This window comes from Corythoichthys intestinalis, chromosome 6 (genome assembly GCF_030265065.1).
Source record: "Corythoichthys intestinalis isolate RoL2023-P3 chromosome 6, ASM3026506v1, whole genome shotgun sequence".
Taxonomy (NCBI): Eukaryota; Metazoa; Chordata; class Actinopteri; order Syngnathiformes; family Syngnathidae; genus Corythoichthys; species Corythoichthys intestinalis.
Window position 1 is genome coordinate 44,599,532 of NC_080400.1, and position 23,398 is coordinate 44,622,929.

Below are 23,398 nucleotides of genomic sequence, written 5' to 3' on the forward strand. Positions count from 1 at the left end.
AATTTCATGTTAAGTCACTTAAAATGACAGTTGGTTGTTACAAACGTTAACTATATTCCTCAAAACAGCCACAAACGCAAATGAATCATGAATATACTGTAGCTCGTAGAGACATAGTGCAAAACAACCATTTTGGTCTAAATTTGTCATGCTCGCGCTTTTTGTCCATGCAAGGCGTCCATAATAGCAGTACACACGCATGCTGGATAGTTTACCTACTACTCTTGGGCTGCTAGAAAGATAGCGTTTTATTTCACCTACACTGTGTGTTGGAGTTTTTGTACTGGAAATAAAAGCACCCATGTATTATAAATGCAAATCCCTGCAGCAAGATGGTGCAATGACACACAAACACATTTGAAAACTGAAAGGTCTAATAAGCCTCGTTTTAACAACCAAATTCACAACACTAAAATAAATTGCACATGAATATCAGGACGGCGGCAGCTCAACAGCAACAAATAATATGGCTACAATGCAAGCTATTTGAAGTTGTCCATGGTCTAAATATGTGCATAAACACATCAGAGCACGATGTCAATGGACACCGTTAGATTATGCTATGTAAAGTGTAATTACCGTAATTTCCCGAATATAACGCGCACTTTTTTCCCCCCAAAATCAACTTGTAAAATCATGGTGTGCATTATAAACGGGTACAAGGATGGAGACAAATATATATATATATATATATATGTATATAAAGACCAATTTTTTTTTTTTTATTGACACGGCCATGTTGTGTTGAAGAAACGTATGCGGGGATCCGTTGCCGACCATTAAGGTACGTGACGTCACCATTTTGTTTCGGACGTGGAAAGCTAGGGAAGGAGTCGGAGGCGGAGTATCGAACAACGGAGCTAATCCGCGTTGCTTTATTGACATTTAGGCTGCAAAAAATATAGTAGCAATGTCTGTCTCATAAGCAACCCGCAGAATATAACAATTTTTCCGGTTGTTCCCTCAACAAAATACCTCCCCCCGGGAACTATACAATGTGCCATCATAAGTTCCGCCGGTGAATTAAGTTATAACTCGTTACACGGTAATACTTCACTCTGATTGTTCGAATGATTTCGTCTGTGTTAAATTCTGCTTTTTTCACTCTTCATAAAGCACAGAATTTTGTTTCTTGAACTCATTTGAGTCAACGTTTATTGCAGCTCCGCAACTCGTACCGTAACAAATGTAACACAACAGAGACTTTCTGTGTCCGTCAACTATATCTGTCCCTCGGGAAACTCAAACCTAAATAACAATTGTTCCTCTTGTTAGTCTACAGCGATGCGTGCTTTCGGTTTTCCGACTTCTAGCCTCACTTTTATTTTACCGTATCTATCCATGGAAGAAACATTTATTCATCATGATGAAACGAGCAAGTTATACAGCAGCCTTTAAAAGAAAAGCCACATCTGTTTTGTTTTCTCCTGGATTCTGGTAAGTTGGAGAAGTTGTCAAATCATATTATTACCGTACATATTGTCAGTTTACGGTAATGTTTTGAACTACTAATGTGCTATACTTGTGCTGTGTTTCACCAGTCAGTAAAATGGTAAATGGCATTATACTTGTATAGCGCTTTTCTACCTCTCAAGGTACTCAAAGCTCTTTACACTACATTGCCATCTACCTTCTGGTGACACAGCACCAGGAGGAATGCAGGGTTCAGTATCTTGCTGAAGGATAGTAAGGCGAGTTCATCAGGGTGGAGAATCGAACCCACAACCTCTGGGTTGGGGGACCCAAAATGACATTTCTGTATCCGTACACGAGCTCTGTTTTCTTGTATTCTTCTATTTATTGGTGCTAAAATTAGGGTGCGGGTTATACACGGGTACAATAATTTTCCCTAGATTTTACAAGTAAATTTGGGGTGCGCGTTATACACGGGTGCGCCTTATATTCGGGAAATTACAGTACATGGTAAAAGACACTTTAAACAATTTTATTCAGTAGTAATATTTTAAAATAATATTTAAACCTTATTTTCACCATTTCAATGCAAAAATGGACCTGTCCTGCTCTATATTTATTTTTTGCAGATGACAAGGACAAGGAAGCCAGACAGTTGGGATATTTGCTTCAAATATTTTACTGTGTGTTAAAACAATTTGCAATTAAAAAAAAAAAAAAAAAAAAAAAAAAAAAAAAGGCAAGGCAAATTTATTTGTATAGCAGAATTCAACACAAGATAATTCAAAGTGTTTAAAAGCAAATGTATTTGGGCAAAATAAAACAGCGAAACTAAACTGCTTGGGAATGCACAAATTATGAATTCTGTCTAGATTAATCTGCAAAGTGTTCCATGGTAGTCAATTTTTCCTCCTAAATTATCCAATCCTAAATTATCCAAGCAGGAACATTGCTAAGGCCAGTAGGGCACAAGCATACTAGAACTGAGAAGATGGGGTCTTCCGTAATACCCGTCTTCTTTTTCTTCTTCCCCATTTTCTGTAAGGTTAAATTGGGCAAAGTAATTCACAGAGAACAAAGAAATGAAGTCCAAATTTTTGACTCATTTAGGATTTATCTTCAAACTTTTTTCAATGCAAAAGCCATGACACAAAACAGCTGAAAGGGGGGAAATGTCATTCACTGCATGAGTTCATTCATTATTGAGAGATTAAATACAGGATGGTCATGATTACTGGGATCCAAAAAAAGCACCACTTTCGTCTGGAGGAGCTCCACTTCAGAGGATGCCTGAAGCTCAACAGCTACCAGACTAATCCAACTCAAGGAGCTCAAGCAGATGTTCAATATTTTAATGAAGCATCCGTGTATAGTTTGAACCTAGTCAAAGTAAAGTATCTTCTTATCTAAGAGGCATCTTCCAATTGGAAATTTGTACAACGCAAACTGCAATGTCAGGTTCAGTTATTGACCCAGTTTGGGTAAAGTTAGATCAATATCAAGGTATATCAGTAAATAATGACACCTCACTTTAAGTACTCAAGATCGCTTACTTAACACCAGGGAGATCTTAGAATTAGGATGTCTATGTGGCCCTATTTTTGTACATAGCACAAGTGCCCATCAACATAAAACTAATTTCCATGTCAGCAAAAAGCATGCTCAATGTCAAAATAGACTAGTGGTAGTGAATAGTGTAGTGAGCTTGTGTCCTTGAAGACACGCCTGAAGTAAATAATAATTTGGCAGATGAAAGGGGCCCTTTACTACATTGCCTAGCAAGTGGTTAAAACCAACTCAGGGTTGACTGCTGGTTTGAGGCAAACTCATTTCAAACTCCGGCATCAACTGAACAAACCATTTTTCCCTCCTGTCAGGCAGAGGACAAATGTTGCAGACTGGTGTACTGCCTCCTCTTAAAGACACAAGAGAAGGCCTGTTCATTGGTCTGTAAGATTTCAATAGTATTAATTTCGAATTGAAGCACATTTCACTATCAAAGCTCAGACTTGTGCCTGTCCATGAAACTACCAGTTTTGTCTATTATGATGCCCCTGCAATGCGTCCCATGGCGATATGCAACTGTTATAAAACACAAAACAAGGCGACTAGATGTTGCAGGATACACAAGACGAAAGGGGCTTCCATTAGCAGTGACTGCGCATGCCCAGATTGATGTGTTGATGTCATCGCAGCAAGAGAGTCCACTGCAGTTTCTGTTTATACGGCTGCAGAGTAAAACCCACAATCGAAAGCTCATTCAGCCAACACAATCGTTTCGGATTGCTGTTGCAGCGTTTCTGTTTAAACGGCCGCTAAAGCTGATTGCAACTACCAAGGCATTTTTGTCAAACTGTTTTTTCTTTTAAAGAATGCCCATACAACTTTAAAACTGGTGATATCCGAGGTAACAGGAGCAACCTTTTCAGTCCATCTATTCCAACAGGTATTCATTTAGTAAATTGAATTTTGAATTCAAAATTATCAATTTCAGATGATAAAGACACTCTCCTCTTATGTGTAATATGACCATATAAGTTTTCACCAGACAATTATGTTACAGGTGTGGCTAAGTGCTTTTGTGCATAGGCAGGCTTGCTGTGTTTTTGGTCCACAACTCCAAAGGACAGGACTCCGAACTGTTGCTGAGTTCTGGTCTGTATGGAAGCATGCTGTTTTCAACTAAATCTCTACAGAATCAGACTCCCATGAAGGAGTCAGAAGGCTTAAATTGGTGGCTCTGAAGTTAAAAAGGTATTAACAAAGCTGTTTTTATTGAGTTAACTTTAAATTAGGGCACTGAGGTGGTTGAGTGGTGAGCACTTCCTCCTCTCAATTCTTAGATTAAGGGTTCAGTCCCGGGCTCCGGCCTTTCCTGTGCGGGGTTTAAATGTTCTTTCCATACCGATGTGGTTTTTCTCTGGGTACTCTGCCCCCTCCCCACATCGCAAAATAATGCATGGTAGGCTGACTGACCACTCCAAATTGTCCCTAGGTGCGATTGTGTAGTAGTAAGTAGAAGTAAATGGTTGTTTGCTCCCTTGTGCCCTGCAACTAGCTGGCAACCAATTCAAAGTGCCCATGTATAGCTGGGATAGGCTCCAGCACCTCCACGACGAGGAAAAGCAGCTCAGAAGATGGATGGATGAAACTTTAACTCCTTAACTTAATCTCAATAAATATTTTAATTACATTCTTGTTTTACCAACAAGTTTGAAAACGAAAGGTACTGGTTTGTCAATATTCTTATTGCTGTGGTTGCTAGGAAAAATTGCATGAATCTGCAAGCTTAATAATCATATGTCAATTTAATGAACACAAGACAACACAACACAACTCTCCTTCATTACACATATTCTAATTATGTCTAAAATCTATCGGGATTCAGTGATCCATAACAATAAGAAGGTAAAGTGTGACAATCTAATCATAGCCATAGTTCATCCCATCATTTTGTTTTTTCAATTTTCAAATTCTGCTTACATAGACATTTGTCTGTTTGATAGGTAATGAGTTTGGGGAGAGTGTTAACATGCACGCACATCCAGATTAAATAAATAGATACTAGGACACTTTTGATTCCATAGTTGATAAACCTCAGTAGTAAGAGGTGGCTATTGCAAAGCTTTGCTGTCTTTGGCTAAATTTCACTATTGGCCTACGGCGAAGTTTAAATCAAATAAAAATTCAATAATAACACTCTTCATCTGATGTCTCATCAAACAGCTCCTGGAATCACACAGTCTTATGTGTAGGTACTTTACACTGTATGTGGGTAGCAAGTGGATGCGCAATGAGTTATGACAAGCTCTTATGCAAGTGAGCACGTTGACAAACACCAAGTTTTAGAAGTTTTAAATTAGATCCAATGTAACAAGCCAATTTAACATGTAATTCAAAGGGTCAGAGGGATTCAAAGAAAAAAAAACTTATTAGCACATGAAAATATGTTTGTGTCAAGGAGAAATCCTAGACAGAAGAGAGTCACGAGAAAAAGCTTAAACAAAGGTAAATAAAGATCTAGAAATGTGAAGAAAGTAATCCCATTCAACACGGTGAAGAAGCAAAACATTGAACAAATGCTGCTATAAAGAAACTGGACACCTACACAGACACTTGGAGCTTAGTAGGGTTTTGACAAAGCGGTTTATCTCGTCTAGGCAGTCAAAACTAACAACGAAATGAAACGAGTTTTGCTTAGCATGTAAATAATGTCAGTAATATATTTTAAGTTAGTTGCATATTCTATTCACTGTAATCTATTTTAATTTATTTATTCTATTCGTCTATTTAACATGTCAGGCTCCCATGGTGGGAGCGTGGGTCCGATTGCGAGGTGGGGTGAGAACAGAGGGAGTGCAGTGATGTCACCACCAGTTATATTCGTGATTACTGGTTCCAATCATGCTGTGACCCAGCCAGGTTTTCAGTGGGTGAGTGTAACGGCAAGTGCTGAGCGTGTAGGGTGTTAGGAAGGCCTCACTCCTTGAAATAGAATGAAAGTGCTGGTGGCTGTGCTGCTAGCTTAGGGTTTGAGCTCAGTGGTCAGCACGCTCAGCTTCTGATACACGAGGTGCTCGTGGAGTCCTGAGCTCAATCTCCAGTTACGGTGAGAAAAAAAGGTGGTGTTAGGGCCTCGGCCCCTCCTTCCTGAGACCTGCCCCACCTTGGGCAGGTGTGAGTGTTTGTATTGATTTGCAGGTTGGACGCCAGACGGGTGGAGCGGCCACAGCTGCTGGCAATTCCAATCAGCCATCTTCATAAGCCAGTGGATGCTATCACCTCGTCGCCCAATCAATCTGTTTACCACGTCAGTTGCATCTCGCGTACTTGATTATTTATCTGAACCCCGGCTCACGACGTTTATATTCTCGTCCCAGGTCCTGACTTTGCACGCCCCTGCCTTCCTTCCGAGCTCCCATGCCTCACGTCGGCTCAGCTACCTCAAGCAGAACAACCTACACCCGCCACCTTATTGCTTGTGCTCGCCAATAAACTATTACTTGCCACAACCCCTGTTTGTCTGCATTTGGATCCCCTCTCGTCGCACACCCTAACAGGTAGAGCGTGACATCATCACCAGACTAGTTAAATCAATATTATTGTTATTGTGTGTTTCAGGTTAAAATTGGTTTTATTCAGCTTAATACATTTTTATGAGACTGTTATATTTAGAGATGTAACCGAAAATTCAGCGCTGAAAACTATCGGCCAAAAATTGCTAAAAATGCATTATTGTTTTTGGTTTAGAAGACCGAAAGTTTACCACCAAATAGTGTGAAGAACCTTAGTCCTCTTGTGGTGATGTAATCAAATTACGGCGAGAAGCAACACGCTGGCTAACGCTGTCTTGCTAACACGACTTGCTCCTAGCCTGTTAGGTTCCGCGAACGCGGAAACAAGGTTGGACCTCACAACAGACAACAAACGACTGAGGGAAGCGTACAAGGGTTTATTAAATACAAAACAAAAACAGATGTGATCACGGTAAAAAGGGGAAATTACAAAACGGGTCCGTGACAGGAGGTCAATGGGGATCAATATACAAACGCGAGGGTAAACTAAGGTGGTACGCACAGAGACAATATAACAACTACATCACACTCACGTACCTGCACAAGGTAGAGGCATACAAAACTAAAGTGACAGGCGACCAAATCCCACGGCGGGGCGAAATTACCAAAATAGCAAGCAACTCAAATGACAAGGATGTCGAATGGCGACCAGCAAGGTGTATCTCGGCGCCCTTCCAGTGGATCGCCTAGGTCTTTATACTATAGTCGATGAGCAGGAATTAGCTGCAGGTGCGATATCGGTAACGCCCCCATAGCTGGCTCTGTAACAACACAAATCTGACCAAGAGCAGAACGTGACACAGCCAACATGTCCACTGTTTGGTATTATATGGTCTATGGTATGGTATTATAAGTACAGTGGTACCTCTACATACGAAGTTAATTCGTTCCGGGACCTTGTTTGTAAGTCGAAACATGTATTACATTGTAATACAAACGCGTTGAACTTTCGTCTTATTTGCGGTCTTTTTTCCTTCGGAATGACTAAAAGTTGCTGTGTTGCGGATTGTTACACAAGGAAGAGTTCAGAGCTGCATTTGAAGTTCTTCATTCTTCCTCGTGAGAAGAAAAGGAGAAACAAATGGCTGAAAGCAATTAATCGAAGAACAGTAAAAGAAGACGGTTCCGAAGACTATTCTCGCCTGTGGGCACCTAAATCCAAGCACATTTACGTTTGCAGCCGACATTTTATTACTGGTGAGTAAACTTTAATCGACCCCCCCCCCACCCCCCCACCCCCCCAATTAGCTGGATTCTATAGACTAGGCAGTGGTTATTATTACCGTAACCGGCAACTCGCAAAGCGTTATTTTTCTTTTGCCGTGAACTGCTCTGATTAGTCAATCGGTAAATTATTGGCCTGGTGGGAATTGGTTATTTTGCCGTGACGTGTTCATGGCTAAATAACACTTGGAGGCGAATTACCGGTTACGGCAGAAATAATCACTCCGTATATACTATCAGTTTTCTTAGTTCCACACAGTAATATTCCACGTAATTGATAAAGGTCAACTTACTGGGTGACTTTATGAGGTAGTTGTAGATGTTTCCGAACTCCACTGCAGGCCCTTCCTTTGGATTGTTCATCCAGCTATCAGCTGCGACTTTGTATGGGCAGATTTGCAAGCCAAAACACGCAAATTTTAAATTGTATCGCCTCCTCGCGTCTGTCGGCAGTGACTCGTGATAATAGTAAGCCATGTTTAAGACGTCTTTATGAAAAAAGACGCAAAACACACCTGAGACATATGAATTTCAGACATTTGTATACGGAATGTTTAGCTGTGCGTGCCCCTCTTCGCAAAATGGCGACACGTTGCTAAGCGAGGTGACGTCATCGTGACATCACGCAGACTTCCTCCATTGTTGACCCAGTTCATCGATGCAGACACTATGCTTATATTTTGCTATCATTTACATCTTCATTTCAATGGTAAGCATCACCTTTTCTTTTTTTCTCCACCTGCACTAACCTTTATGGATCCAATGTTGATTTCTCTCACATGAAAATCAGCCGTGCGTCCGTCTTGCGGCAAAACAAAGAAACTGCGACACTGTCAAAAATCATTGTATTTTGAGCATGTCGTCGGATGTAGAAACAAATGGCGAGTCAAATTTTACGTCGGATTTCGAAAAGATTGTGTGTCGAAGCGATCGTATGTCTAAGTACCACTGTATTTTGAAGTATCTTAGAAATACAGTATATAAATGATTTGCTGCTACACTCTCGTTCTGAAGTTACTTTCCATTCATGTCCATACGGTCACTTCGAGTACAGTCCATTTGAGCCCGTGCGTGAGTTCATTAAGTACACGTAGAAGCATGAAAGCCTTTGCAGGGTCACATTTGGCATGTGATTCCTTCGCAGGAGTATTGTATCATGAAACATAATTTTGGAATGGGAGTACAAAGGCAGTTAAACAACATAAACAATGTGAGGTGAAGAAAAGAGTGCTTAGGAAAGATACCAGTTGGGAGCACCTATCGATTTATATTCAGTACTCCGGTACAACAATGAGGGCTCATGTATTATTCATTTGGAACCTATGACAGAGCCATAAATACTGCCACTTCGCTCGTCAGCAAGTAATGTTCTCTCTCAGCTCTATGTCCCCCAGCAAGGCTAGTTAGGCAGGCACTCATTCATAAGTCTAAGGCGTGTATGAAGGCCAAAACTACAATGGTACACATGTATTGGATCTTCATTATGTTTATATATCTGTGAGCATGTGCGTACAGTCTTTCTTTTATTAGGTCTGCCCACCCCCACATCACCGAAGCATTCAACAGTCAACCGGTCCAGCTTGACTGCCTATGAAAATTTACTTCCCACACCCAGTCATAAAACAGCCACTCACCTTTCTTTCTATCCGCCTCCATCTTTATAATCCAGAATGGAGAGGGTCCTTGAGTAATGTTTATTTTTTGGAGTGGACAGAAGAAAAATAAAAATGCAATACTACCATGTCAGATATGTCAAAGGGGGATTCTTTGCTCGCTTGTCTCAGCGCAAAGTAGTTCTGAATGTATACATTTCCAATATGCATGGTTTTGAAACAGGTCATTATTTACAATTAGATATGTGAGTAAATTGAGTCAAAGCAACATGAGCTACTGCTTTAAACATTAGATTTTAAATCAACTTAATTGGAGACTGACATCAAGGAATAACAAAAACTGCAGTATGGTTCATGTGTGTTTGATATATTGGATTGAAATGTGAAACAAGTCCGCTTTAAACCAATATACATTCTCGAGCCATGGAACTGGTGCTGTCTCATTAATTTCAGATACAAATCAAGAGTATGTTGGCCTCATAACACACTCAAGTGCATCTCCAACCGTTGATGTCATCATGTTCTGTCTGACTGTTTCATCCAGTTTAAAAAAGTGCAGACTGAATAGGGTATAATCAAAAACACCCGCAACAAACATTATTAATCCTTTTCAATAGTATATTTTGGGTCCGATTAGTCAATAAAACTGTTATTTTCAATTAATATATTGATTTGGAGATGGGGTGGAGCAAAATCAAATGACTTTCAAAATTAAAGCAGGGCTGGATTATTTGTTGGTTTCAAGGATGAGCCTTGGGTCTTTACGATGAGGATCCAACTTGCCTCTGTGTTGAATTAGGACAAGAAGGGTGAAAAAGCCAAGCTATGAGGATATGAATCAGCCAGGGATAAGGGTGGGAGTATGGGATGTGTGGGTGGTTGGCGAGGCTAGGCAGAAGAGACCTAAAGGAGGAGGGATTGATGATGGCAGCATTGGCCTTGGCTGTGCCACACGTGCTCATCTATCCACACTAACTGAGAGGAAGGACATGGTATCAGTCACCAGACCTTCACACCAAAGAAACAAACACCCAAGTACAAACATTTGCAACCATATCCTCATTGTGTGATAACCATGTGTCAAAATTGGATTGTATTTGTTGAAAGAACATCCCAAAATTCGCTTAATATTTTAACGGTGGGTTATCATAGCTCATTGCCATTCTGTGCAAACTTGGAAACACTCTGTTTTCATTTCAGCTTAATATTTCTGCCCATATCATCATCATTTTTTATTTACCTGTCCGGCCTCTCTGATTCAGGAAAAAAGTCAAATAGCCACGACATCAGTGTACAGCAGCCTGTCCAAAAAAAAAAACAACAACAAAAAAAGCGAGAAAGCCGAAGGCCAGCAATGTAGTCATAGGCTGGCGCTTTGGGAATACTCCCGGATCTCCCTACGGTCAGTCTGGGCCTGTCTGCCAGTTATATTCCAGTAACGCTAGAACAGATACAGTGCAGAAGCAAACAGGCAATGGGTCATTAGCAACAAATACATGAAAGATGTAAGCAACGCAAGTTGTGCAACTACATGCAAGATGGGCAAATGGCCTGACATATTTGCTTTTCTACCAGTTATGAATAATCTTTTAGTATTAAACATACAGTGTGGCATGAAAAAAGTAAAGTTTACGTACACTACATAGATGCCTTTTCCCCCTCACTGCCTACCAATAAATTTGAGTACATTGTAATTTACATAGCAAAGTACACTACAATAAAAACTAAAACAATCAAAACGGCTTTTTTCCCCAGGTAAGAATAATGACAGTATTTTTTGTTATTGTTGTTATAAAAATTGAATGCCATTATTTATTTTTAGTCAAAAGTTTGCATAGAGTACAATTACTTGGGAAAACTCAGATTTTTGTTGCATGCTTGGAAAGCTTCTGATAGGTGTATTGACTGTATTCAAGTTAAAAACAAGACACACCTGTGGATGACCTAAAAACACTGTTTCTACATCATTGGAAAAACACAATAAAATGAGGTTTGTGGACTTGTACATGTCCGGTTAATTCTTGTGTGCAATTTTCCACCCCATCCATCTGTAAAGAAAGTCTATGCAAGTACAACGTATAAACACCCTCAGAATGTACAGCCACCATACTACTTAGGAAGAGCATGACCTCTGCATGATTTGGTCCAAAATTGATACCAACCCGAAAACAAGAATAAGACAGAACATTATGAAGACACTGACTGAAACTGCTAAGAGTGTGACGTTTACCACAGTTAAATGAAAAATGTGCCAACATGCCCTGAAAGTGCATATTAATGTACCTCCACGTAAAAAAAAAAAAAAAAAAAAAAAAAAAATCAATTTCATGAAAACCAGATTACAGTTTGCAAATACAGTGTTCAGTGTTTTGATAAAACTAAAATTGAACTCTTTGGTCATAATGAGCGCACTTTCACATTGCCTCCCCACCCTCCCTTTTAACCAACAACATAGGTGGGGCAGTCAGATGGCTAACTACTGAACTTCTGCAGGGGGGGACCAGAACCCGCCGCAAATAAGTGAAAAACCACAATTTTACACACAATTTTGTGTGTGTTAAATTTATTCATTCAGATTTACCATTGGAAAGAGATACATATATAGTAAGATGGTTTTGTTCACCTTATCCCCCCAAAGTATAATTAAAAAAACAACTTATCTATATGTATATTTAAATAAACAGGTTTTAAGCTCTTCAAATATAATTAATATACGTTTTAAACATGTTACTGTTCCACAAAATTTTTTTAAACAAAAAAAAAGTATAAAAATGCTTGTCTTTATTAAATGCTTCATTGAGTGAGTCCACTCAAATCCAATCTCCTCACTTACACACAGTGAGTTGCCACAGCAACTGTTTGACATGTTAAACAATGATTGACGCATACCAGTACGTTGATGCTGAGGCTTCCAGGGATCTCTGGCAAGATCAAACAGACGATGTCTGTCATTCATCATTAACTTTAATAAGCAACTCCAGTGCATTGCCTGAACAACAAAGAGCAGGTAGGGAGGGAGCTAAGGGGGAGGGGGAGTGAGACTACGCGATTGGCATGGGACAGCTCATCTGTTTTTTTGGGGTTTTTTTTTTAATTGAAAAAAAATCCGCGATGGACAGAGTGCGCGAAGTTTGAAACGCAAAGTAGCGAGGGATCATTGTACTGGCAACTAAAGTCAGACCATGCTATTGGCTCAGTAGTCCGCACACCTGACTATCACAGTGTGGGTTCCCACTTCAGTTGAAGAATGGGGAAAACAAGAAATGGAGCACTGTGACGTCATAACCATCACATCGGTTATACATGCAGTACGTACTTTTTATAGTCGTTTGATGTAAAACAACAGCTATAAAGTTCAGAAATACAGCAAGTAAAATGTAAATCCCCAGATTTAAACGGAGTTCAGTGTTTGTCTGAAAGGGACTTTACTTGAGTAAAGATTTTGGCTACTCTACCCATATCTGCGACGATGTGTTTCTGAGACCAATTCCCCAATCAATAGTATGTAGGGTGTAACGGTACATGTATATGTATTGAACATTTTCGGTACATGGTGCTCGGTTCGGAACGGAGGCGTACCGAATGAGTTTCTGACGTAATGTAAGTCCCTACTTTTCGAGGCTGTGAGTCGATTGGGTTACAGTTTCTTTGTGTAGATTATATTTACTCCGTCTTCTCTACTATAATGAGGACCAACACGGTAGGACAGTATAACCCAGAAACGTTAACGACGCGACAACGTGGCCGCCGCAGTGAAACACCAGTCGCAGTGCGGCCGCATGTTAGACGCGTCCCAGAAGCGGCTCAACACAATGCACGCGAAAAGAACGGCAGAGTTTAATATTTGACGCTGAAGGAATTTAGTCCTCCCAGCCCAAACCGCACAGGGAGGCCGGCAACAGAACAGAAATGTGCTCCGCCGCTTGACGCCACCGAAGAGCCAGGCCAGGAGGAAGCTAAACTCCGCGCGTTCCTGTGTTAACCCTTTGCACACTGACTCCATGTTTCAAAAGCTTGAAGAACACGCGCCGAAAACAGGTTGACAATTTATTCGTCGACAATGGTAAAAAACAAGGCAAAAACAGACGACGGAGGGACAATTCTGGATCCAAAACAAGGCTACATGTTTCCGAGCAGAAGAAATCTGTCTTATCTCAGTGTCCAGTCTTTTTGAAGTCTTTGCTGACGCGGGTCTTGTCGAAGGCGTTTCTGGGCGTTGCTTTTGGGCCATCCCCGCTGTGGCCGGTTTTGGGCGGCTTAGGTTCGTGCGCGAATTGGGACGCCCGCTATCAACTTTGCTGTCCGGGCTGGTTGTACTTGTTTTAGGACAAAGCGCTTTGTCCTTGGAGTTTGCTGGGAGAGCAGATTACCCGAGTTGGTGCGTCACTCTTGTTATAAGACGGCATTGTGTATCTCTTCTATTTCTTCTCATTAAACTATGGTGTGCTATTTATTTTATATTAGTAGTGTAGTCCTACCGTAAATATGAAAATGATACTATTTCCTGATTAATTATATTACGTGTGTTAGCCTAATGCAAACAGTTAGACGGTGCCTACGAAAACCTGTACCATATGTATGTGTTAGACTATATATGTGTTAGACTAATGCAAACAATTATATGGTGTGTGCGATGACGATATCGTTTCTCCTTCAATCCCCCTCACGATCCCCAACAGGGGATCGTAAAAACATGGATGTGGCCTTAGAACTTAGCTTTATCAAGTGGTGGAAGAAATGTAGCAATTGATGAACAGTTTAAACAGGGATGTGCGAAATTTGTCCCCCCCCTCTTACCAGTTGTTGAAAATGATGGACACAGACGCCTGTAGGCAAACTTTATTCCACCCCAATTAAAGAAAAACTTTATTCCGCCCCATTCACCAAAAAATGAATAAATATCCTAATCAAAAGTATATATATAAAAATAATAAAAGTTATATTCTCTACCCCAAATGACAAATATGGCTAAAGGCTAAAGAATAAAAACTGGGACTTAAAAATGGCACAAATCTACCGAGTACTATGATTTAGAACCTAACGAAAAAATAGTAGTCTTTGAACAAAAATCCCAAGAACAAAAATGAATCTATGGTGATTGTGGAAATATAAAACAACCCAGTGAACTTGTATGACATGTGTCGAGGAATTACAAAACCCAAATGTGACTGCAAAAGATCGAAAAAATGTGACGGAAAAAATAAACCCCACTACATAAACAATGTGTATTCCCACCACTTACCAACAACGTCAGGGGCACCTTTCCACACCACATTTCTAACAGCAACATCCGCATGTGAAATCAATAAAAGGGAAAAAGGAAAGAAAATCCAAACCTTTTAGCGAAAAATAATATTAAAAAACAAATAAACCAGAGCACTATAGCGACAGGGACCATGACACTAAACCTATTTATTTCCATAATCAATTGTCGCTTCCTAGGACATGGGTCGAATGGGAATTTGTTTATTTTCTCCCAGTCCAGATCCGTCATGGTTGCCCCCCCCCCCGAGTGGATCCTAGTGTAGCTGTAATCTGTTCAACTCAAAAGAATACAGAGCCTCCAACATATTTTAAAACACTCCCTAATTAAAGCATAGAACGACTTTGCCTTTGTGTAGAACGCAAACAATGAGTTTAAGGTGTCTAAAATATAATGCGGTACCTACAGGAAAGTTAATCATTAGAAAGTGAAAATAAAATAATAAAAGTAAAGAATCTTAATCAAATACATCTGGGACTATGTGGTGTACTTAAAATATGTCACGTACTCACATGTTTTAGTTTTTTTCCTAATGCTTGTCGAGACGTCTGAGGCACGGTAATCTCTCTAACATTTAAATACTTTCTCAAATTCAAAAAGACCGGAAAACATTCACCGCGACGAAACACAGCATCGTCAGCTGGGGTGAGTATAAAACCGTGGGGACAGTCGTGACGGCTGTCCCTTGGCGATGAACCATTATTTTGTGAGCACCTGTTCTCACACAACCACCAGCTCACGGCTCGTGCGGTACCGCGGTCACAGCCCTGAGGGAATAGGTGGGGTCTGGAATCAAACCTTTGATCCTCCAACCATTGGCGATCCCTTCTCCCACCCGCGCAACCGGTGGTCCGTGTGCCGGTGCGATGGCTCCGCTTGTCACACCCAACTCCAGCTCAGCTAGCGTTCAGGGTGAATGTCCTCCCATCCTGTCAACATACACATCTGGTGTTTCAGGGGATCGATAAACAGAAATAAGGATAAACTTAAGAATAGCCGATTTGTCATACTTACTTATCATAACTGGGCCTATTTGTAACCTTACCACCTGAAACGTCCCAACAGCACCAGTCTCAAAACTCCAACATGTGATGTGGCAGATTATTATCCTTAAACCTTGAAATCTTTTGGGAAACAATGTGGTCAGGGAAAACTTTAGATCGTTGTAATGGCCTCTGCGTGCTCCTAAAATGTGTCGTGCTATTAAAGCAATGTGTGAAACTCCATATGTCTAAATGAGATTATGAATAGTATTATGTTTATAATAATTTACTGTTTGTTGGGCTTAAGAACTGTACAGTGCTGCTCAAAAGTTTGTGAACCCCCTCAACATTTTGGAATTTTCTATTATTTCAACCTGATTTCCTAATCAATCAATTCAGTAGTTTTTTTTTTGTTTTTTTTAACAGTTGTGTTGTCGAGACTAAATTAAAAAGAGTTTTCATCAACTGATGTAGGTGCAAAATTGAACTGTTTGGTCACAACCAAAACCGCCATGTCTGGCGAAAAGTCAACACTGCATACCACCAAAAGAACCTTCTCCCAACAGTGAAGCATGGAGGTGGGAATGTCAAGATCTGGGCTTGCTTTTCATCCTCAGGACCTGGACAACTCCACATAGTCCAGGGAATCATGAATTCTGAGGAATATTGTCAAATCCTAGAACATAACCTGACGCCATCTGTTTTGAAGTTAAAGCTTGGCAGAAGGTGGATCATGCAACATGATAATGATCCAAAGCATTCCAGCAATACAACCAAGGAATGGCTGAAAAAGAAGAAGATTCGTGTTCTGGACTGGCCCAGTCAAAGTCCTGACCTAAATCCCATTGAAATGCTGTGGCGGGACCTGAAGCGAGCAGTTCATGCCAGACGCCCATCAAACCTCTCTCAACTGACTGCGTTCTGCAAGGAAGAATGGGCAAAAATCCCCCAAAGTAGATGTGAGAGGCTGATTAGTCACTACAGAAACCGTTTGGTTGAGGTAATCTCTGCAAAAGGAGGCGCAATATCCTATTAACTGAAGGGGTTCACATACTTTTGCACACATGATATCTGAGTTTTTCTTAAATCAACCACTTTTGTTAAATAAAGAATGACAATATAACTATTTCTTTTGTTTCAGTCCATTATTTGGAATGTCAGTATTGTGGATTTGGGTAAAACTTAACATTTAATAAGGTTATTTTAGTTTTTTTTACAAAAAATCTGACCATCGCTGTGGGGTTCACAAACTTTCGAGCAGCACTGTATGTTTAGAGTTGAACAGACTGTACAAGTCAATAAAAATTTACAGTTGTCCGCATCCATATTAACTTTCAGTAATAATGTTGGTGTTATCTTGACCCACTTAACCCCCTCTAGCCATGCCCGCAATTGCAATTGTAAGCATGGCTATATCACTCATAGCTACTACTCAAAGTGCATTATGAATACCCAGTACATGTTATCATTCCCAATTTACATCAACTTGTGTGATACCCCAATTATCTAGACCAAATCAAAAACTATCCCCTATGGTTGTCTAAATGCCATTATTTGAGATCCTAACTCTTTTTTTTTTTTTTTTTTTACCAATAAGCTTAATAAATAATATTGATCGTCAACAACCCTAGTCACAAGGAATCATTTTGTCGAAAGATGGGAGTTAAACATTCATTACTACGGTGTGTGGTTGTCTACTACACGTTTAAACGGTTCAATGGTTACCAATGCAACAATCAACACAAAAACATTTATATGTCTTATTATTTCCAGTTTACAAACCCCTCATGTCCAGTTCAGATCCAAAACAAAGCCACTTAGCAATAATTAAAATATTTATGTCTTGGAAAGTGATGCCTTTTCCTTTGTTTCTTATGTCGTTCAAAATATGTATCTTTCTCCCCTTTTGTGAAACAATTAGGTCCCCCGAAAATAATTGCAAAATAACAAACCAGTGAATAGGATCAATAGAATAAATGCAAGCCAACCAGTTTGACTTTTTATAAAAAATGGAAAAAGAATAGAAATAGATAAATAGAATTTTTAGAAAAATTCTAAAAAAAAAAAAAAATGAAAAATACAGTTAGCACAGACATGGAACTAAACAACACTTTCTCCACTCCTCCTTTTTTTTTTTTTTTTTGAAAGATTATTCAAGTCCTTAAAAATAAAAATCTGTTCCATAAAGGTGTCCAAAGGAATGGAAAAATATCACATGAGAATAATTCATCAAAAGATCAAAAACAAAAATCAAAAATGAAAACATAAAAATTGTCTTATACTGGGGAAATTGTATTTATAGGCAGTAGACTTGGAAAGGTATTCTGAAATTAAATTAACTCATCTCTAGATTCTATCTAATTATCGTTGTATCGTTCGAGTATTATTCTTAACTTTTAACATAAGCAATTTCCCCAGCATAATAAATTGCATTTGGCATGATGCCCGTGTTTGTTTACGTTCTCAAATTTAATTCCTCCCCTCTTATGTAATTTGTTAATTCGATTTCTACTGTGGTCCTTCTCTTAAAATAAAAAATTGGTTGCTAATTTCCCCTATAATTTCAAAGCAACAAAATTTACCTACATTGGTCTTGTCTTTTCATCCCCGATCATAAAATTGGTGAAAATGTCTTTTTCCCCTTTTTTATTTTATTTCATTCATTTCTTGATTTATTTTTTGCAAGGATAGCCCCATTCTATCCGCAGGTGACTCAAAAGATTATGTTTTAGTGAAATCTGGCATTTTCAAGTCTTTTTTTTTAAAACCTAAATCCACTTTTACATTGTCCCGTATATCAAAATTAACACATGTAGGAGATTCTCCCTCCGCATTCTTCCGGGAGTCAATAGTGGCTAGGGAAGGACTGTCTTATCTATTGTTTTACCAAAACAACCAGAGACTTGCGATGACCCACTTTAAAACTTTGCTCTCTCCTAAACTTTTACCCTTTAGGCAAGGCATCTCAAACTTAAATTAGCTTCTATAGACTCCAAATTAAACGGAACTACAAAATAACTCCAAAATCAGTTTTACGAAAGTGCAAAAGGAAAAGAAAATATACTAAATGAAATTATTTCCTTCAAGGGTCAACAATGAAAAGCAAATATCCAAGTTAAAATAAAAATAAAAACTAATAAGACTTACAATTTATCTCATTCTGGGAACGTTATCTCCGATGTAAATTTGGAATCGTGATAAGTGTTATGAAAGAACCATTTGCCCATTTTTTTTTTTTTTTTTTTTTTCCCAACTCCAAAGATGTTTAGTTACTCCAAGGGGTGTTATGAATGTCAATGAGCTCAAATATTTACAATTCTTATATTGCATTGTTATGGGTTTTATAATCGCCCCCTATTTGATAATTTCTCAATTAACTTTGGTCGTGGCCTGTCTCGACAAAGTTGGCCACTTATTTCCTACTCTATTTTCATAACAGCAAAAATTAGGTCAATTTTAATTGTCTTCTTATATCAAAACTAAAATCAATAAAGTTATACTGTTGTTCTTTGGATCACAGCTGAATTCACGACAGCCAATTCTATCAACATGTGATCCAAAAGTGACACTTTCCCCCTATTCATCATGCTCGAATCCCCTAAAAATTAAATTTCAAACTATTCGTTATACTAGAAGCTAGCCATGATATCAATTCCCCGTTACTAACTTTAAGGTGTTCTTTGCTTGTTCTGTTTGCATGTTTGTTATTCTAATAATTGTAAGTTCGTGGTTGAACGCATCACTTTAATATTCTTTTGTTTCTCTACATTCTTTTGTGAGTAAAAAACATCTTGTTAGAAAAGGCTTTTTTTTAATCTATAACTTTACCAAACATCCAGGGACTTCAGCCCTCCCTGCTCTGCTTGGCCTGAGCAAGAGCAAGAGGGGCCTCCCGCCCATCGGCCCGCGCACCTCATTTTGAACACTGTGTTCCTTTTCTAATCAGATCTACAGATTTTTTAGATTTTTTACATGTTTTCCCTCTTTGGCTCTCAATTTTATCTTAAATAGTTAAACAAGGACTGGAAAATTCCCGGCTTCAATTCCAGCCTCCCCTTATAATCAATTTTGGCAAAAACCCAGCGGATGCCGTCGAGGACCCCATGTTGCAAATAGGGGCCGCCGCCGGCCCGCACTCCTTATCTTGAACACAGTGTTCTTTTCTAATCAGATTGCCCAACTCCAGGCGCCATGCCAACGGCTGTCTCCCAGAACGTTAGCAGGGGCGCTTCCTATTTTTTCGGCTTCATTTCGAACAACACTAAGCAAAACAAAACGTCCACTTACTTTAACAAGAGACTACACGACACCATAGCAACTTAACATTGAAACAACAACAGTGGCAGTCCACCCCGGCTTCCCCATTTTAATTGTCATTTTTTTTTTTTTTTTTTTTTTTCATGGTCAATCTTAGTGCATTTGTACAACCATCCATCCCGGATCCCTAACCTATATTTCCGCTGGGCGAATCTACTTATGGCCATGTTTTTGCTACCACAGCAAATTCTCTCTCTGCTGCTGGGCGTCACTCCAAGCGCGGCTTTAACCTATCGTGTTTTGTCGTAGGAACCTGGGGCCCTCGTGAGCCACAAAAGGTGGCTCAAGACGCCACAGTGTGCCTCCCGACGGGTCTTGCACCCACCTTTTAAGGAGGGACCACTCCCTAGGGCGCCTCCACCCAGCTCACAATCCTCCGCCTCGTCAGACGCGAGGTGGGGAACCGCCACGTTCCAGTCCCGGTGAACTTGACCCGGCCTGACGCTGCCTCGCCAATCGATTCACTTCCTTTGGACAAGTATATGTCTATCCATATAAATATATATGCGCAATTAATCACATATATATACAGTATATATGCATACACATACTGCGGGCCACAGCCCCCGTGTCAGATCGGAAACCAACAGTCACAATGAGCTTGCAACTGCCGATCCCTTGCGATCCTACTAACACTCGGGGGGGGGGGGGGTTCTCACGCACTAATCTACAATCTAATCTACAATTCCATATATATGCCCATATCTATCCCATACACACATACACATATATTTATATGTATATGCATACATGCGCATGTATATATTACGTGTGTCCCACCAGATCAAATCGGGAAAACAACAACAATCCGGTGATTGTGTCGCCCAGACGCCAACCAGCATTTGGAAGGGAAGGTTGGGGTTTGGGGAGGGAGGGGGCGACTCACAACCCCTTCTCAATTGCCGTCTCTCGCAATTTAATCGGATTCCAGAGGACACCACGCTTCCTAATCTAATTTATATTACGTGTGTCCCACCAAATCAAATCGGGAAACAACAACAATCCGGTGATTGTGTCGCCCAGACGCCAACCAGCATTTGGAAGGGAAGGTTGGGGGTTGGGGAGGGAGGGGGCGACTCACAACCCCTTCTCAATTGCCGTCTCTCGCAATTTAATCGGCTTCCAGAGGACACCACGCTTCCTAATCTAACTTGTCCTTTTATTTTCCTTTTTTTTTTTTTTAATTATTTTTATTTTTTTTAAGTTTTTTTGTGTTTTTTTTATTTTATTTTTTTTTATCTTTCGCCCAGCCTAAACTACGCAATGGATGTTGTACTTCATGCACAAATCTATAAAATACCCCTCTAGTGTTAAGACTACTGTTACCAAACTAATTCCCCATATGCCAGAATGCAACATTCACCGTTAGACAAAACACAAAATGGTTGAAGGTCGCTTAAAGTCAACTTTCACCCGCCTTAAATTATGACAAAACGTCTTTTTACCTTTTCGGCTTTTAGCGGTGCACCTAAAAGGGCTCCAGTTGACTCTTCCGCAGCCGTTCGTCCACCCCCTCTGTTGTCTGGGCCTATCACGTCGTCAAACCATCACGTGGGGTCGCCAACTGAAGGAATTTAGTCCTCCCAGCCCAAACCGCACGGGGAGGCCGGCAACAGAACGGAAATGTGCTCCGCCGCTTGACGCCCCCGAAGAGCCAGGCCAAGAGGAAGCTAAACTCCGCGCGTTCCTGTGTTAACCCTTTGCACACTGACTCCATGTTTCAAAAGCTTGAAGAACACGCGCCGAAAACAGGTTGACAATTTATTCGTCGACAATGGTAAAAAACAAGGCAAAAACAGACGACGGAGGGACAATTCTGGATCCAAAACAAGGCTACATGTTTCCGAGCAGAAGAAATCTGTCTTATCTCAGTGTCCAGTCTTTTTGAAGTCTTTGCTGACGCGGGTCTTGTCGAAGGCGTTTCTGGGCGTTGCTTTTGGGCCATCCCCGCTGTGGCCGGTTTTGGGCGGCTTAGGTTCGTGCGCGAATTGGGACGCCCGCTATCAACTTTGCTCTCCGGGCTGGTTGTACTTGTTTTAGGACAAAGCGCTTTGTCCTTGGAGTTTGTTGGGAGAGCAGATTACCCGAGTTGGTGCGTCACTCTTGTGATAAGACGGCATTGTGTATCTCTTCTATTTCTTCTCATTAAACTATGGTGTGCTATTTATTTTATATTAGTAGTGTAGTCCTACCGTAAATATGAAAATGATACTATTTCCTGATTAATTATATTACATGTGTTAGCCTAATGCAAACAGTTAGACGGTGCCTACGAAAACCTGTACCATATGTATGTGTTAGACTATATATGTGTTAGACTAATGCAAACAATTATATGGTGTGTGCGATGACGATATCGTTTCTCCTTCAACGCGAGACATGACCCTCCTGCGTCAATACTACTACCGGTAGCTAGGATCGGGCAGACCGGAAGTCACTCGTGTAAAAATACGGTGGATCCGGTCGATTTTCAAACTAATATGCAATCGTAACCCACTTTTTGAGTCCATCAGATCTCTTGAGTGGTAGATCGGGGCGCAGTTCACTTGTCTTTGTTGATTTACTGCTGTCTTCTCTGCTATAATAATAACCAACACGGCCGTGTGTTCAATACAAAACCGTCCTACAACAACAAAACAAGTAGGAACTAATATTCACATAGGAACTAAAGTTATACAACATAAAATATACAATATTAATAAATACTACATCACATTTGTAAATTATAAACACATAATAAAATAAATAATAGCCCATTAAAATAAAATAAATTGAAATGAGCTAAAACACCTGTAAATAAATAATAAGAATAATACACAGATCCTGCTTACATAATTTAATTTATTAGTTTCTGTGTGGCGCTTTAACTTGAGAAAATCCACCAATAAAGCTTTTGAAAACCTTTCATTAGAAAAAAAATGATTCATTGAGGCATTTCATTTGTAAAATACATGTTAAAATCTTTGTCATTGGGATTGCTTTTCTCTTTAGCACCGGACTTCATTTTTCGTCTTTCTTTCAGAAAGAAAGCTGACCAATACGCGGGGTCTGATAGGCAAATTGTTGTTGGATTATGTTTAAATCCCCGCTACTTTTTGAGCAGAATTCTAGCTTTGTATAGGCTAATGTTCCTATTGTTGAAAGGTGTCTAATAAAGAACTAGCACATTTATATTTTGCATTTTGTTTTCTTACTGAACCGAAAATGAACCGAACCGTGACCTCAAAACCGAGGTACGTACCGAACTGAGATTTTTGTTGGTTGTTGGTTGGTGTTACACTTATAGTGTACCGTTACACCCCTAATAGTATGTCCAGAAAAATTCTAGAATGAAGGTAGTAGCATTTTGGTCACATTGACATTCAGTCTATGGAAGGTTGCAAGAATAGTGGTAATTGTGACATTGAATTTCATGTTGGCCTTTGCTCTATTTGCGAGTTATGAAAACAACTGAGTCTAATATTGTGTCGGAGCACAATAATAAACACTGAGCACGTATGTGGGGACTCT

The 23,398-nt window shown here is 39.9% G+C and overlaps 1 long non-coding RNA gene across 1 annotated transcript; it reads left to right on the forward strand.

Annotated features, from left to right (window-relative positions):
* The first annotated feature begins 1,123 nt into the window (after positions 1-1,123).
* LOC130917952 (uncharacterized) lies at positions 1,124-6,419 on the forward strand. Its single transcript, XR_009063537.1, has 5 exons — positions 1,124-1,437; positions 3,785-3,859; positions 3,977-4,167; positions 6,115-6,223; positions 6,294-6,419. It is a non-coding gene; the product is annotated as an uncharacterized LOC130917952 (long non-coding RNA).
* Positions 6,420-23,398: the final 16,979 nt, after the last annotated feature.